The 14,466-nt window shown below is 41.9% G+C and overlaps 1 protein-coding gene across 2 annotated transcripts in view; it reads right to left on the minus strand.

Annotated features, from left to right (window-relative positions):
• LNPEP (leucyl and cystinyl aminopeptidase) overlaps window positions 1-14,466 on the minus strand; it is a 160,531-nt gene that overhangs the window by 114,556 nt on the left and 31,509 nt on the right. The window lies entirely within an intron of this gene.

Consider the following 14,466-nt stretch of genomic DNA (forward strand, 5'->3'; position numbering starts at 1 on the left):
GTCTTTGCTGTAGGAAGGCTCATAGCCCTACAGCCACAGTCACTAGTTATCACTTTGTGGCCGATGTGAATCTTAAGGAGGAATGCCTTTGTAAGTAAATTGAACTTAAGTGGCTTTCCAAACACATTTCTGGTCAAGATCTGATTTACAAACTTTGTAACAATAAGAATGCTACCGGAAGATCTGAGACTATAGTTTTTGCTACCTGTAAGTTTTTGTGTGTAAGATTTTGCTATCTGTCTGTTGTGTCCACACATGGAGAATATTCTTGTTTTACTGTTATTAATTTGCTGCTTGTCACAGCAGTGTGACACATGACAACACATCAAGTGCTGCTGTAGCAGAGGTGGAAGAAAGAGTGGTGTGAATGAGCAAGAGAAAGGACAGGACTGTGCATGTTCTCCATCTCGGTCACTGCAAACCTCTGCCATGGTGGGGTAGCAGGGCTGCCCTCAGCCATGAAAACAGGAAATCTCATCTGAAAAGGCATCTGTGGGAGCAGGAAAAACATGTCACAAGTTTCAACATGCTATTGGAACCCTGGATTGCAGTGAGCGCACTCTGCTGAGCAGGAAAGAGGTATTCAGGCAGCCCTCATTACCATTTACCTAGTTCAGCGGTTCTCTGTTTTATTTTCTTTTTTCTCCTGCCAGCTATTTTTGTTCTCTGTTTTCAATGGTTTGAGCCCATCCACAGTCACAGAATCTACTGTGCTGTAACTTGTAATTCTAGAGCTGGATCCAGTTCAACTTCACCAACTCAAAAACTCACTTCTCATTTACGGGACTGTAACTGTGGCCTGAACAAGGTCACTTGTAGAGGTGCTTTTCCTGGATGTGTGATTGCTTTTCAGTGACAAATAATACACTTCTTTGAAGTAGCCCTTTAATGTGCAGCTGGAGGTAGAAGCATCCTTCCAACTTTGCCTTCTTCTTCCCTGCTGTTTGCAGGTAAGGTTTGATGAAAACTACTGTAAATTTTCCGGTGGCGGCAAAAACAATATTTTTGTGTGTCCTCAGTTAGCCTAGAACAATTCTAGTAAACTGATGTCTTTGATCTCTTCGCCTTTTTTTTTTTTTTCTTAACATTGATGATTCTGGGGAGGTGGAAAACTAGGCAGAGAGAAATTCTGCTCAAGAGGGACTATGTGCAGTGTTACTGTTCCTGTTATAATATTTCCTAAGTTTAATTTTACGAGATTGAGAAAAAGAATTACAATGATTAAAGTTGTTTTGGTTGGTTGGTTGAGTTTTGTTTGCTTGCTTGTTTGTTTGCGTGTTTAAAGACAGCTTCCCTGTGCAATTATATCAAATGGCTAACTATATTCTGTCAGTGTCTGTCTGTACATGGCGGTTGTTTCAGATCAAATTCCAAATGCAGAAGAAAGCATTCAGCAGATGAGAGGCTCAACACAAAACTGTTGACTTGAAACTTGACCTTCGGCTCTTTTCGTGTCTGTTGAGTTCCTGTTGAGTTGTGCTTGTCCTTCATCATTTCACTGCATTAGCTTCCATTTCTCCTGATTCAACTCTGTGCAAATGAGAATGGAATCATACCTTTGGTTATTTTAAAAATGTGAACTGAACTGAAATCATGCAAATTAGGGTCAACTGCTTTTTGCCTTGTTCCTTCTGAGTTTTTTTTGTTCGATTGTTGCTGTTTTCAGAACTATGTAGCACTGAAGGTGTTATCAGAGAGCTGGAACACACAGAACAACCAACACACATCGATCACCAAGTCAGCTGCAGGACAGAGCCCTTCTCTGCACCATCGGGCACGCTGCAAACTGGCTCGTGGAGTTCTTAGACGCAGCTCCAGTTATCTTCATTTTCTCAACATTCTGCAAAGCCCAAAGCTTTCCTGAAAACGCATGTTGGGACATCGTTCTGGCATCACGAAAGCTGTGAAGCCGCTGTGTTTTCTCAACATGGAGCCGCTGGTTGCTCATGTGTGCGTCCTTCCTTCACGGTTTGCATTTCTTTGATGTACAGCCATGTGCCACCCAGCGGCTGAAGGAGGCTGGTTGATGTGCAAAACAAAGTTTTCCTGCTTTTAAAGAAGCGACACATTAACCAAGCTCAGAGCAATTATAGCGGGGACTATTGCGATTTTTTTTTTTTTAATTTAAACTTAATGTTAACTTAATGTTCATCATATTCCAGTTTTTTCTTCGTATTGAGTTTTCTTGTTACTGAATCCTCACATTTTGGTTATTTCAACAATAGCAACAAGAAAAACAGACACTGTGTTTAGCCTGCCTGTGGTCACTTCAGTTTTTGCAGTTTGTCTCTCCAGCTGCATTTCTCCTTTCCTTCCTTTATCTTAATTTCCCTTTCCTCCTCCTTTTGCCACCAACTGGAAAAGCTCAAATGTAAATGCCAAATAGTTGGCACCACCCCTAGACCCTGCTGCCCACCTAGCGCTGGAGGGAACCCAAGTGTCTGGGATGCCCTGCCCCCAAACCCTTATTCTTTAATATTCCTGGTGAAAAAGAAACCACAGTGTCCAGCAGCTCCACCCTCTTTTGAAAGTCCTCAACCCTTGTGTCTTCTGCTTTTCAGAGAAACCAGATGTCCAGGATCTCCCATGCCACACCCCAACCCTTCCCCTAGGCTTGTTACATTCCCAGTACTACAAAGACCCCAGATATTTTGAATCATCTGTCCTATAGACACCTATCTCCATCTGGCATATGACTTCTCAGCACTGTCTGTAAAGGAGGGTGTAAAGTCCTCCTTGAGAAGGGCCTGAAGGTATGTGCAAGAAGAAAGTTCCTGTAGCACGGAACAGCCATCCTGGATCCAGTACTCCAGTGTCCTGGCTTCAATAGCACCCTATATACAGGTGTTAGGGAATCTGTAAAAGAAGGCGAGCACATACAGAGTCTTTGACTAACTTTCTTGGTTTCCAGCAATTAAAAGTTATAGGTCTCCTGACTCCAAAGCTGCTTATGTCCTAGTGAGCTCAGTAGCCTGGGAAACTAACTTCAAGCACATATTGAATTTATGATCCATTTCCTCTTTCTGTAAGACCTTTTTTTTCTATCCAGAATTTTGTTTGTAATGGGCACTGCTGCCTACTTCTGAAGCTGAAAAAAGTAGTGAAACTGTCTAATAAAACTTGGGGAACCGTGGAAGATAACGAAGACATAAATAATGTCATGTTCTTTTGTCAACATAGGGCAAACTTTTCCTTATAGTGAAGTAGTGGTATTAGAGATGTAGTAATTCTATCAGTCTTAACATTTTCCTGTGTTAGCTCTGATGACAGTGAGTTCTGAGATGGTATTGATTTGTGTTGGATTTTTCCAGAAGCTCTTTGTAGTTTGAAACATTTCCATCCTCTGCCCGTGATCCAGAACCAAAGGAATGCAGGCTCCTGTATTTGTGTTTCTTTTTCTCATTGACACTACAGATGGTTCCAAGAAATACCAAGCTGACAAGTTTTATGTAAGCTTAGAAGACAGTCTGTAAAGTTGCACTTCTCTGGTACTATTGGACATATGAATTTGTTCCATGCTAGACTAGCAGATGAAAGCAAGCAATGACATGTGGTTGTGTCTCTTCTTGCCTAAGCAATCATCCCAGCACTAGCAATCATTCAGGTCGGTAATAAAGAGAGGAAACACTCTTGGCATTACTGTCCAGGGCTTTTTGTTCTTTAATTTATTCTTGCTGCACTCGGCCTGCCCAGTAGCTGGCCTCCAGATCCCAGTGTCCCCAGTTGCTGGTACCTGGATGTATGAGCTTCCCCCAATCTTGATCTGCTATGCCATTCCATCTTCTGGTACAGACCCCCTCACTTGCACACACACACTCACACATGCATGTACATGCACATACAGCCCTGACCGGGATTTGCCTGCGCCTTCCAATAGCCAACTCCCTGCTGTGGTTTCACCCTTAGGGACACACAGGCACACACACAAAGCTTGCCAGCAGGCTCTGTGGTCATGCCAAAATGGTTTCTGAGGCCCCTGGGCACTTGGTAGTGTCTGGTGCACACAGAAAAGCACAAGGAGGCCCCTGGAGCACAGAAAGGCACTCCAAGGACTCTGGGGTGCACTGGAAAGCCCTCAGAGCCCCCCAGGGGCACAGAAATGCCTTTGGAGGACACTGGCTGCAAAGGAAGACCATCAGAGACCCCTGGGTCAAGTAGAAAGGCACTCAGGTGCTCCTTGGCCACAAATAAAGGCATTCAGAGAGCTCTGGGGCACTAAGAAAATTTAATGAGGGCTTCTGGGGTGCAAAGAAAGGCCCCTGGAGGCCACCCATGATGGTCTGCATGGACTTTGCTAAGAAAAGGAACACAGAAAAAATCCATGAAGAAGAATGTTCCACTGATTCTAGAATTCTCCTAACAGTGCTAAAGAACTGGTGCAGCTGAAAGATCCCCAGAAACTTGCTGGTGTGCAAAACTACTGCAGTACACAAGACAGGACTACTGTGTTTTAGAAGGCACGTCTTCTATCCGTTGTTTAGACTGCTCTACACCTTTACCCAGAGTCCCAAGCCCAGAGAGAAGAAAAGAGAATGGAAAACAGATCTGGCCCCTTCCCATGTTTTAATACTTTTAATAAGTGTTAAAAGCCTGACTTCTTTCTGCAAAATACTGATCTCCAACAATGGTTATCCAGCCGTTTATTGAATATCCTGCATGGATGGCAAGACTTGTTAAAAAAACCTTTTCCTGTACCCCACCTCGCTATTTACCCACACTCCCAAAATGCTTACAGTCATGTGAAACTCTGCTCCAGGATTTTGCTAGAAGAACAGCCACTGAAGAGCACCACACCAATTTGATGTAGTAGGTATAGTTTGTTCGTTTTGTAATTTTGAACATTGTATACTGTTCTGTTCGTTTCTGTAATTTTAAAACAATGAAGATTTGATGCTTAAAAAATTAGGTATTGTGTTTGCAGGTGTGTAGTATTGTTAGACTCTAGTAAAGATTAACCTTAAAATCAAGAACCATAAATGAACGTGATCCAGACGTGGCTCGGAGACAAACCTTGACCTTATAAGGGAAGAAAGGAACAGGTTCATGAAGAGTTCACTACCCTGCCGACCACCAGAGACCACTTGAGACCCTCAAGAAGACCCCAAAGACTTTGTGCACATGTGTCTAGGATGATGTAATATTATAATTAGTTCTTAGAAATTTAATGAATATGTAAAAGAGAATCTTAAAATATGTATGAGAAGCATAGATATAAGCAGAAAGGTGATTAGACCGTGTGTGCTTGATTTGTGGCAAGTCCACCGAGCACCCAGGCCTGAATAAAACAATATCTCTCCTGAGCGTGTGGAATTGGTTACTTGCACGCCGGGTACGAATCCGCTTTTCAGACAACAGTTTTTGGCGACCCAGATGGGACTGCTGTGAAGCCTTGCCCGCATCGACTTGCCGGCTCTCGATGGGGAGACCCTGCTCTCTGGACTCCAGTGCGCACCCACCTTTTGATCGGGGACTCCATGAGTATCCTTCCCAACCAGAGCAGGTGAGCGACTCAACGCTGCAACGCTAAAGTAAATGAGATATTGTTCTGAGGTATAAAATTGTGCATGCATTTGGTAAGGAATTGTGGCCAAAGGTAAAAAGGTATATTCATATGCATTTGACAGTGACGACTGGAGTATATGAAATTGTGGCCAAAGGTAAAAAGGTTTATTCATATGCGTTTGACAGTGACGCCTGGAGTATATGAAATTGTGGCCAAAGGTAAAAAGTTATATTCATATACATTTGACAGTGACGACTGGAGTATATGAAATTGTGGCGCCAAAGGTAAAAAGAGTATATTCATATATGTTTGACAGTGACGACTGCAATATATGAAATCATGGTTTAGAACATTCTTTTAGGGCAAAAATATGGGAACTCAATAGTCTAAAGTAACACCTTGCTCTCCCCTTGGATGCATCATAAAACATTGGGGAAAATTTGGTGGAGATCCTTTGAGAAAGGAGAAATTAATTGAATATTGTACTAAATGGTGGCCAATGTATAAATTAGAAGATGAGATAAAATGGCCAGAATTGGGAACTTTGCAATATAGTACTATCTTGCAACTTATGTTATTTTGTGGACAACCAGAGTAAATGGGATGAGGTCCCTTATGTGGACTTGTTCTTTACCTTGAGAAATGATCATGAAATTCGGAAGAAATGTAAACTTTTAGACTCAGATTCTAATGTGATGATGATGATGATGGAGGACAAGGAACCAAAATCACGTTGTTGTTCTGCTTGTAGTATAGGAAAACAGTGTTTAAAACTAGGAGAAGAGGAAGAAGGTATACAGATGTTGATGGCACCGAGTAAAAATGAAAGTTCTGAAACTGAAGCAAGGGGAAGTAATACATTTAATCCAATAGCTGGCAGAACTAGGACCCAACAGGGGTCTGTCTTCTTAGCACCCCTGATGGCTGTGGACCTAAGGGGGGAACCAGTGTTTGTGAAAATACCTTTTACTACTTCTGATTTGATTAATTGGAAAGAATTGGTAGGATCATATAGAGAAAATCCTGAAAAGAAGATCTTTTAAGACAATTATCAAAAATCATAATCCAGATTGGCAAGATATTCAAATTTTTTTAAATAATTTGTTAACTCCTGGACTCTTTTGAGAGTGGTATTGGAAAAAAACTAATACGGAAAATGAAAGAAAAAAAAAATAGGAAACAAAGCTGCCATTCTTGCGGCTGCTTTTGTGAATGACCAAAGATCTGCTGGAGGTAGGGACAGAGGATATTTGAGAGGTAAAAGCAAAGAGTACTTAAGTGGCAGAAGTAAAAGATGTGGAAATATATTTAAACAGTCTACTCTGTCAGGGATCAATCAATGTGCTGCATATAACACACAAGGACACTGGAAAAATGAGTGTCCAGAGAATAAGAAAGTTGCTGTGATTCGACCACAGCAAATTCCACCTGAAGCTGATCTACTTATGATGGGAGAGGATTCTGAATAACGGGGACTAGGGGAAAAAAAAAAAATTATATTCTTCCAGCTGAGCCCCTGGTTCCAGTAAAGCTGGGAAATAAAGTAGTTGATTTTTTAGTGGACACTGGAGCAAAATATTCTGTTATAAATACATGTAAAGGACCAATGAGTAAATGTAATGTATCTATTGTTGAGGTCACAGGAAAGAAAGAGGTAAGGCCTTTGTTGAAACCTTTAAAATGTAAAATTGGGGTAAAAACATTGATGCATAAATTTTTGTATATACCGGAATGCACCATGCCTCTCTTAGGATGGGATTTATTGAATAAATTGGGAGCACAAATTAACTTTAAAAAAGGAAAAATCCAAGTTCATTTTCCTGCAGCTCATGCCTGGCAAGCCCAAGTTTATTTATTACAGACAAACACAGATGAATCTGAAGAAATTCCAGAAAAGATTAAAGATACAGTTTACCCATTCGCTTGGGCAACAGAGAAACCAGGAAGAGCAAAAAATGTGGAACCGGTAAAAGTTGAATTGAAAACAGGAGTTCGACTGGTAAGAAAGAAACAATATCCTATTAGTATAGAAGCCAGAAAGGGTTTGGAACCAATAATAAATAACTTTCTCAAATATGGACTTTTAAGAGAATGTCAATCTGATTACAATACTCCTATCCTTCCAGTGAAAAAGCCACATAACCAAGGATATAGGTTGGTTCAAGATTTAAGAGCAATAAATCAGTTAGTGGTGGACATTCATCCAATAGTCCCTAATCGATATACGCTGCTAACAACTATCAATCAATAAAATGCATATTTCTCAGTTATAGATCTGAAAAATGCTTTCTTTTGTATACCTCTGGAAGAAAACAGTCAAAAGACTTTTGCCTTTGAATGGGAAGATCTGTCGACTAGGAGGAGAACTCAGCTCTGCTGGACTGTACTGCCATGAGAGTTTAAAAATAGCCCAACCATCTTTGGAGCAGCCCTGATCAAGGAATTGGAACAGTAGTACGGTAAGGAAGATCAAATCACCCTCCTTCAGTATGTTGATGACATCCTATTGGGAGCAGATACTATTGAGATCTGCAAAGAAAAGACTGTTAGCCTTCTAAACTTTTTGGGAATGGCTGGGTACAGGGTGTCAGAAAAGAAAGCACAAATTGCAAAAGAAACGGTAATTTATTTGGGATTTGAGATTTCCCAAGGACAATGAAGATTGGGAAATAACAGGAAAAAAGCCATTTGCAAGATGGCACCCCCTCAATCTACAATATCAAGCTCTGTTAGTGGAAGAAGATGACATCATTTTGAAGTAAGTACAATTTTAAATCCTGCTTCTTTAATGCCAAGTGAAAAAGACAGTGATCCTAATCATGACTGTTTATAAGTTATCAAACAGGTATATGCCAGCAGGCCAGACCTGAAAGATGTCCCTCTCCAGACTCCGGATGAAGAATTATTTACTGATGGAAGCAGCTTTGCTGTGAAAGGAGCAAGGAGGGCTGGCTATGCTGTGGTAACTTTAACCGAAGATGGAGAAGTAAAAGCATTACCTCCAAATACATCTGCCCAGAAGGCAAAGATAACAGCTTTGACAAGAGCTTTAAATCTGGCTAAAGGTAAAAGAGTTAATATTTAGACAGACTCTAAATATGCTTTTGGAGTTGTTCATGCCCATGAAGCGATATGGAAAGAGTGAGGACTTTTGTCTGCCAGTGGTTCACCTATAAAGTATGGAGCAGAGATTTTAAATTTATTAGAAGCTGTACAGAAGCCTAAAGAAGTTGCAGTAATTCATTGTAAAGTGCATCAAAAGGGGAATTCAAAAACAATACAAGGAAATCGAAAGGCAGATGAAGCTGCCAAGCGCGTAGCGCTAAGTAGCACAATCTATGTTTTGATTCCATCAAAAGAAATTCATCTAGAATCCGCAAATTATAACGAAAAAGAAAATAAATTGGGTGAACTATTACAATGCAAAAAGAATGATCAAGGATGGTGGATAACTTCACATGGACAATGTATAGTAACCCCCGAAATTATGAGAAAACTGATGGTCAAAACCCATACTGAGACACATATGGGAGCAGAAGCAATGGTTGAAGCAGTAAAAAGATATGCAATAGGGACTAAAATGTTATTGATTGCTAAAAGTGTGAGTAATAAATGTGAGATTTGCCTTAGGAATAATCCGAAAATACAAATCCGACCCCCTCCTGGAGAGGTAAGGAGAGGCATAACTCCCGGTGAGTATTGGCAAATAGATTTTTCAGAATTACCAAGGTGCAATCAATACTGATATTTATTGATATTAGTAGATACCTTCTCTGGATGGCCAGAAGCTTTCCCGTGTCGAACCAACAAAGCAAAAGAGGTAACAAAACACTTATTGAAGGAAATTATTCCAAGATTTGGAGTCCCTTTAGGGATATCCTCAGACAGAGGTCCACATTTTGTGGCGGAGGTTATTAAGAATATGAATAAGACACTAGGAGTCAAGTGGGATTTGCATACCCCTGGGAGGCCACAATCTAGTGGACAAGTAGAAAGAATGAACCAAACATTAAAGAGATAGATTTTTAAGATATGTCAGGAAGCTCAGTTGAAATGGATCGAAGCTTTACCACTTGCCTTGTTAAGAATTAGGGTGACCCCGAGAGCTAGAGAAAAAATAAGTCCATTTGAAATTCTGTATGGTAAACCTTATAATGTCAATCTAACAGGAAGGTTTGAACAAATGCACATAATAGGAGAAAAAAAGTGTTAACTGAATATCTCTTGTCTCTGAGTAAAATAGTGAGTTCTTTACATAAATATGTTCTTTTGAGCACACTTTTACCCCTTGAATTTCTGGTACGTTCATTCAGTCCAGGAGACCAAGTCTACCTGTGAACGTGGAAGGATGACCCCCTTTGGAAAAAAGTGGAAAAGACCATTCCAAGTGTTATTAACAACAAACACTACTGTAAAATTAGAAAAATAGACTCTTGGATTCATTACACCAAAATAAACAAAATACCTCCTAGACCGTGGACATCTACCCCTAAGGAACCATTGAAATTAACTTTAAAGCGTACTTGATGAGTCACTGGAGATGTTGCTGAATTATTTGTGATATTTAAAATATTTATTGTTAGAAGGGAAACCAAATTAATTAAGAAATTGTGAGTTTAGGAGTAGAAAATGTGGAGCCTGTTGATATTAATTACGACAATCAGTAAAGCTGAATCCCAATTTCTATTGGGATAGAATGGGATAGAAATCGAAATATCTGGGAACTTTTAGCCCAAGAAATAACCAACATGTCTTCTTTTTGTATTGCAGAACCTAAGTGATAATTCACAGTTAGTTGAGAAGAAAATTCAACAATTAAAGGACTTAACATCTGGATTTAGGAACGAGAAAGGTTAGACCTTTCTTGGTTATTTTCGTGGCTTCCAAATTTGAATTGGCTCAGGCAATTGTTTTTATTTGCGATACTGATTGTCATTTTAGTTATAATTACTTGTTGTATGATTCAATGTATGTCTTTTTGTAGACCAAATGCTTGTAAGTAAATGGTGTGAGACTTATGATGCTTAACATCATAAGTCTCGAAGGGAGGAATTGATGTAGTAGGTATAGTTTGTTCGTTTTGTAATTTTGAACATTGTATACTGTTCTGTTCGTTTCTGTAATTTTAAAACAATGAAGATTTGATGCTTAAAAAATTAGGTATTGTGTTTGCAGGTGTGTAGTATTGTTAGACTCTAGTAAAGATTAACCTTAAAATCAAGAACCATAAATGAACGTGATCCAGACGTGGCTCGGAGACAAACCTTGACCTTATAAGGGAAGAAAGGAACAGGTTCATGAAGAGTTCACTACCCTGCCGACCACCAGAGACCACTTGAGACCCTCAAGAAGACCCCAAAGACTTTGTGCACATGTGTCTAGGATGATGTAATATTATAATTAGTTCTTAGAAATTTAATGAATATGTAAAAGAGAATCTTAAAATATGTATGAGAAGCATAGATATAAGCAGAAAGGTGATTAGACCGTGTGTGCTTGATTTGTGGCAAGTCCACCGAGCACCCAGGCCTGAATAAAACAATATCTCTCCTGAGCGTGTGGAATTGGTTACTTGCACGCCGGGCACGAATCCGCTTTTCGGACAACAAATTCTTAGACTCTTATGGCCAACAGTGGAATATAACAGAGAGAGAACAACACAAATGTAAAATATAAAGTATAAATGGCAAGGAAGAAGCAATTGGGCATCAGGGAGTAGCAAGACCAGGGCTGCTGTACAAGGGGCAACAAACTGGGAGCCAAGAGTGACCACAGCACAGGCAGCACCATCCCCTGCAAAGGGCAGTTCCATCCCTGAGCAGGGCAGCCCCAGACAAAGCAAACTAAGGAGTCTGGTGCAGGGTCCATCCAGCACATCCAGTCAGGAACAGCAGGCAACAGGACTGGAGACAGGCATACCTTCTCGATAACTCAGGGCAGGACTGGGTGCTCAGAGCTAACCTTAACTGGGGCCCCTGGGCGGAGCGTGCATGAGTGAGGTTCCCATGGGAGGCCGCTTGGGACAATTAAGGCTTACTAGTGCCCTCAGGGCCCTGACCTTGTGGTGTTGATAAACAACAGGGTAATACCAGACCCAAAGAATGTAATGTTAAGGTGTATTATACTTGCCTCATTCTGTGACAATGGTGCAGTTCCATGGTCAGGCCATTCCTCTGAACTGATAACCCACAACTGGCCAATCTTGCTGATTTAGGTGACAAAACTAAATTCTCCACTGTGTTAATTTAAACCAGTCAGGTGTGTGGCTGGAGGTGGGGGATTCTTCAATTTAGGTCCAAGGCCTAGGCAGCTTCAAACAAGAGCTCATCTACTTTTAAAGATGAAGTAGGCTGTGCCTCTAACCCACCTTGTGTCTTTTTGTCTCTCTCCTCCCGGTGTCAGAAAAAGGCTCAGAAGTTGTTTTCTTCTGTCTGCAAAGCTACTAGGACTAATGTCTTGATATAGGAGCAGCTTTTATTCTGCAGATCGGAACTCGCAGAGGTGATTAAGGCAAGAGAACACTCAACAAGACTTGCAGGAGGGGGAAAAACTAGTGGAACACACTAGTGACGCACAGGACTCAGGTGTCCGAGAACAGGGAGGTGTGGGGCACTTGGTCATGGGCACAGACCTTCCCTTTGAAAGGTTCCAGGAGCCACTGAGAGCCTGTGAGCTGGGACTCTGGCAGAGAGGGAGCCATTCTCGGAGCCAGTGCTGGAATTGGGGCACTTGGGCTCTGCCCACCCACCAGACTGTGCACGAGGCTCTGGCAGGTCCCATGTCCCACCCTGGCTGTGCTCTCCAGGTGCTGCTGCAACAGGAGCCCACTGGGGCAAGCAATACTTGATATTGCTGCAATGAGACCTGCCTCCTGGCTTGGCTAAAGCTTCCCCACTATACAGCCCTGAAAGCTCCTGGTTAAGAGGCATCCCTCACCCTGGGGGAGTCTGCCAATGCCGTCTGCTGGGTTTCTGTGCTCCCCTGCACTGGGTCCTAAAGTGATGAAGACAAAAGGACAGAAAGAGCCCCGGGGCTTCATGATGTCTCTGCACTTTTCCGCCAAAAGGTGAGGCAGAAGATGGCAAGGTCATTGGACCAGGACTCCCTCAGTCCATCCAGTGACCAGCTTCCCCATGGTCTTGTCCTCAGACACACAGATATACAGGTACATCTGGCACTTAGAGACACCCCCGGTCCCACTATCTCTGCAGCGGCTGGCTGGGACTCCCTCTGGTTCTCCCAATAGCCAACTCCTGCTATTCTCTCACCTATATAGACACACACCCCTAGCTCCCAGGCCACTTCACCTAATTGCTGGCTGTCTTGATGTTCACTAGCAATCACACATTGCTAGTGTCACTCACTCCAGTTGTTGGCACAATGGACACATAACGGCCCCTGGTCCCACTCAAGTGTCTGGCACTTGGTTTCACTCACGCCAGTCTCTCCAATTGCTGGCACCCAGGCACGTGAGCCCTCTGGTCCACCATCCCAGCCCAGTTTCTGGCACCCAGACTCTCATTCACTCCAGTTGGCAAATAACTTTTGTGTCGCTTAATTAGGTGAATCCTGTCTCTTCCAGGCAGTTGTCAATGTTTAAAGACTGTTCCACAGTCATAGAAACCAAAACCCTGTGGCCAACACCAGCTGCACAAACAATTGTTGAACCACAGGACCTATGCTGGAACAGCAGGATCAAGCTCTTCCTCCTCAGCGGCAAGATCAAGTAGAATATCGTCTAGGCCCCCGTGGCCTTCATCACCAGAAGAGCTATGTAGTTACACTTGATACTTTCTAGGTCACCCCTGGCATTATCACTGGTGCCTACATAGAAAGGCAGCAGCAGGTTATAGTCAGAGGGCTGGATGAACCTCAGTAGCCTCTCCACAACCTTGCAAATGTGAGCCCCGCCAGAAAACAGAAAACCTTGTGTCCTGGTTTCAGCTGGAATATAGTTAATTTTGTTCCTAGTAGCTGGTATAGTGCTGTTGTTTTGGATTTAATATGAGAAGACTGTTGATAACACACTGTTGTTTTAGCTGTTGCTAAATAGGGTTTATCTCGTCAAGGACTTTTCAGCTTCCCATGCTCTGCCAGGTGCACAAGAAGCTGGGAGGGAGCATAGCCAGGACAGCTAACCCAACTGGCCAACAGGGTATTCCATATCATATGATGTTATGCTCAGTATATAAACTAGGAAGTGTGGTCCGGGAAGTAGCGATCGCTGCTTGGGGACAGGCTGGGCATCGGTCGGCGGGTGGTGAGCAATTGCATTGTGCATCACTCATTTTGTATATTCTACCATCATCATCATCATCATCATCATCATCATCATCATCATCATCATCATCATTATTATTATTATTATTATTATTATTATTATTATTTTCCTTTCCTTTTCTGTTCTATTGAACTGCTTTTATCTCAATCCACAAATTTTACTTTTTTTTTCTGATTCTTTCCCCCATCCCAGTGTGGGGGAGGGGGAGTGAGCAAGCATCTGTGTGGTGTTTGGCTGCCTGCCAGGTTAAACCACAACAGTCCTTTTTGGTGCCCAACGTGGGGCTCAACGGGTTGCGATAACCACAGGTCTGACCAATGTGTGTTAAGGCAAATTTGTTATAAGCATACATTATATTGGTTTAATAGTCTCTGGTGACGATGCTGATTTATTGGCTCTCAAAGTTGTGGGGCTAGCTCTCAATGTTGTGTTATGTAACACCATACTTGCAGTATATATTCCCTGTTGTGCTGTTTATCACCACTTAGAGCTGGGTCAAGGTTATCATTTTGCTGCACTGTGTAACACTTGTTTTATGACATGATAAAATTATTGGTCGTGAGTCTAATCTGGTATTTGTACACAGCATTACCATCATCTCCGTACCTTGGGAGCCACGTCTTGGAAAATATTAATAATTACACTCTTTACCTTTTCTCCTCGGAGAACCAATTTATGGGGA

The sequence above is a fragment of the Calonectris borealis genome, chromosome Z (assembly GCF_964195595.1).
Source record: "Calonectris borealis chromosome Z, bCalBor7.hap1.2, whole genome shotgun sequence".
Taxonomy (NCBI): Eukaryota; Metazoa; Chordata; class Aves; order Procellariiformes; family Procellariidae; genus Calonectris; species Calonectris borealis.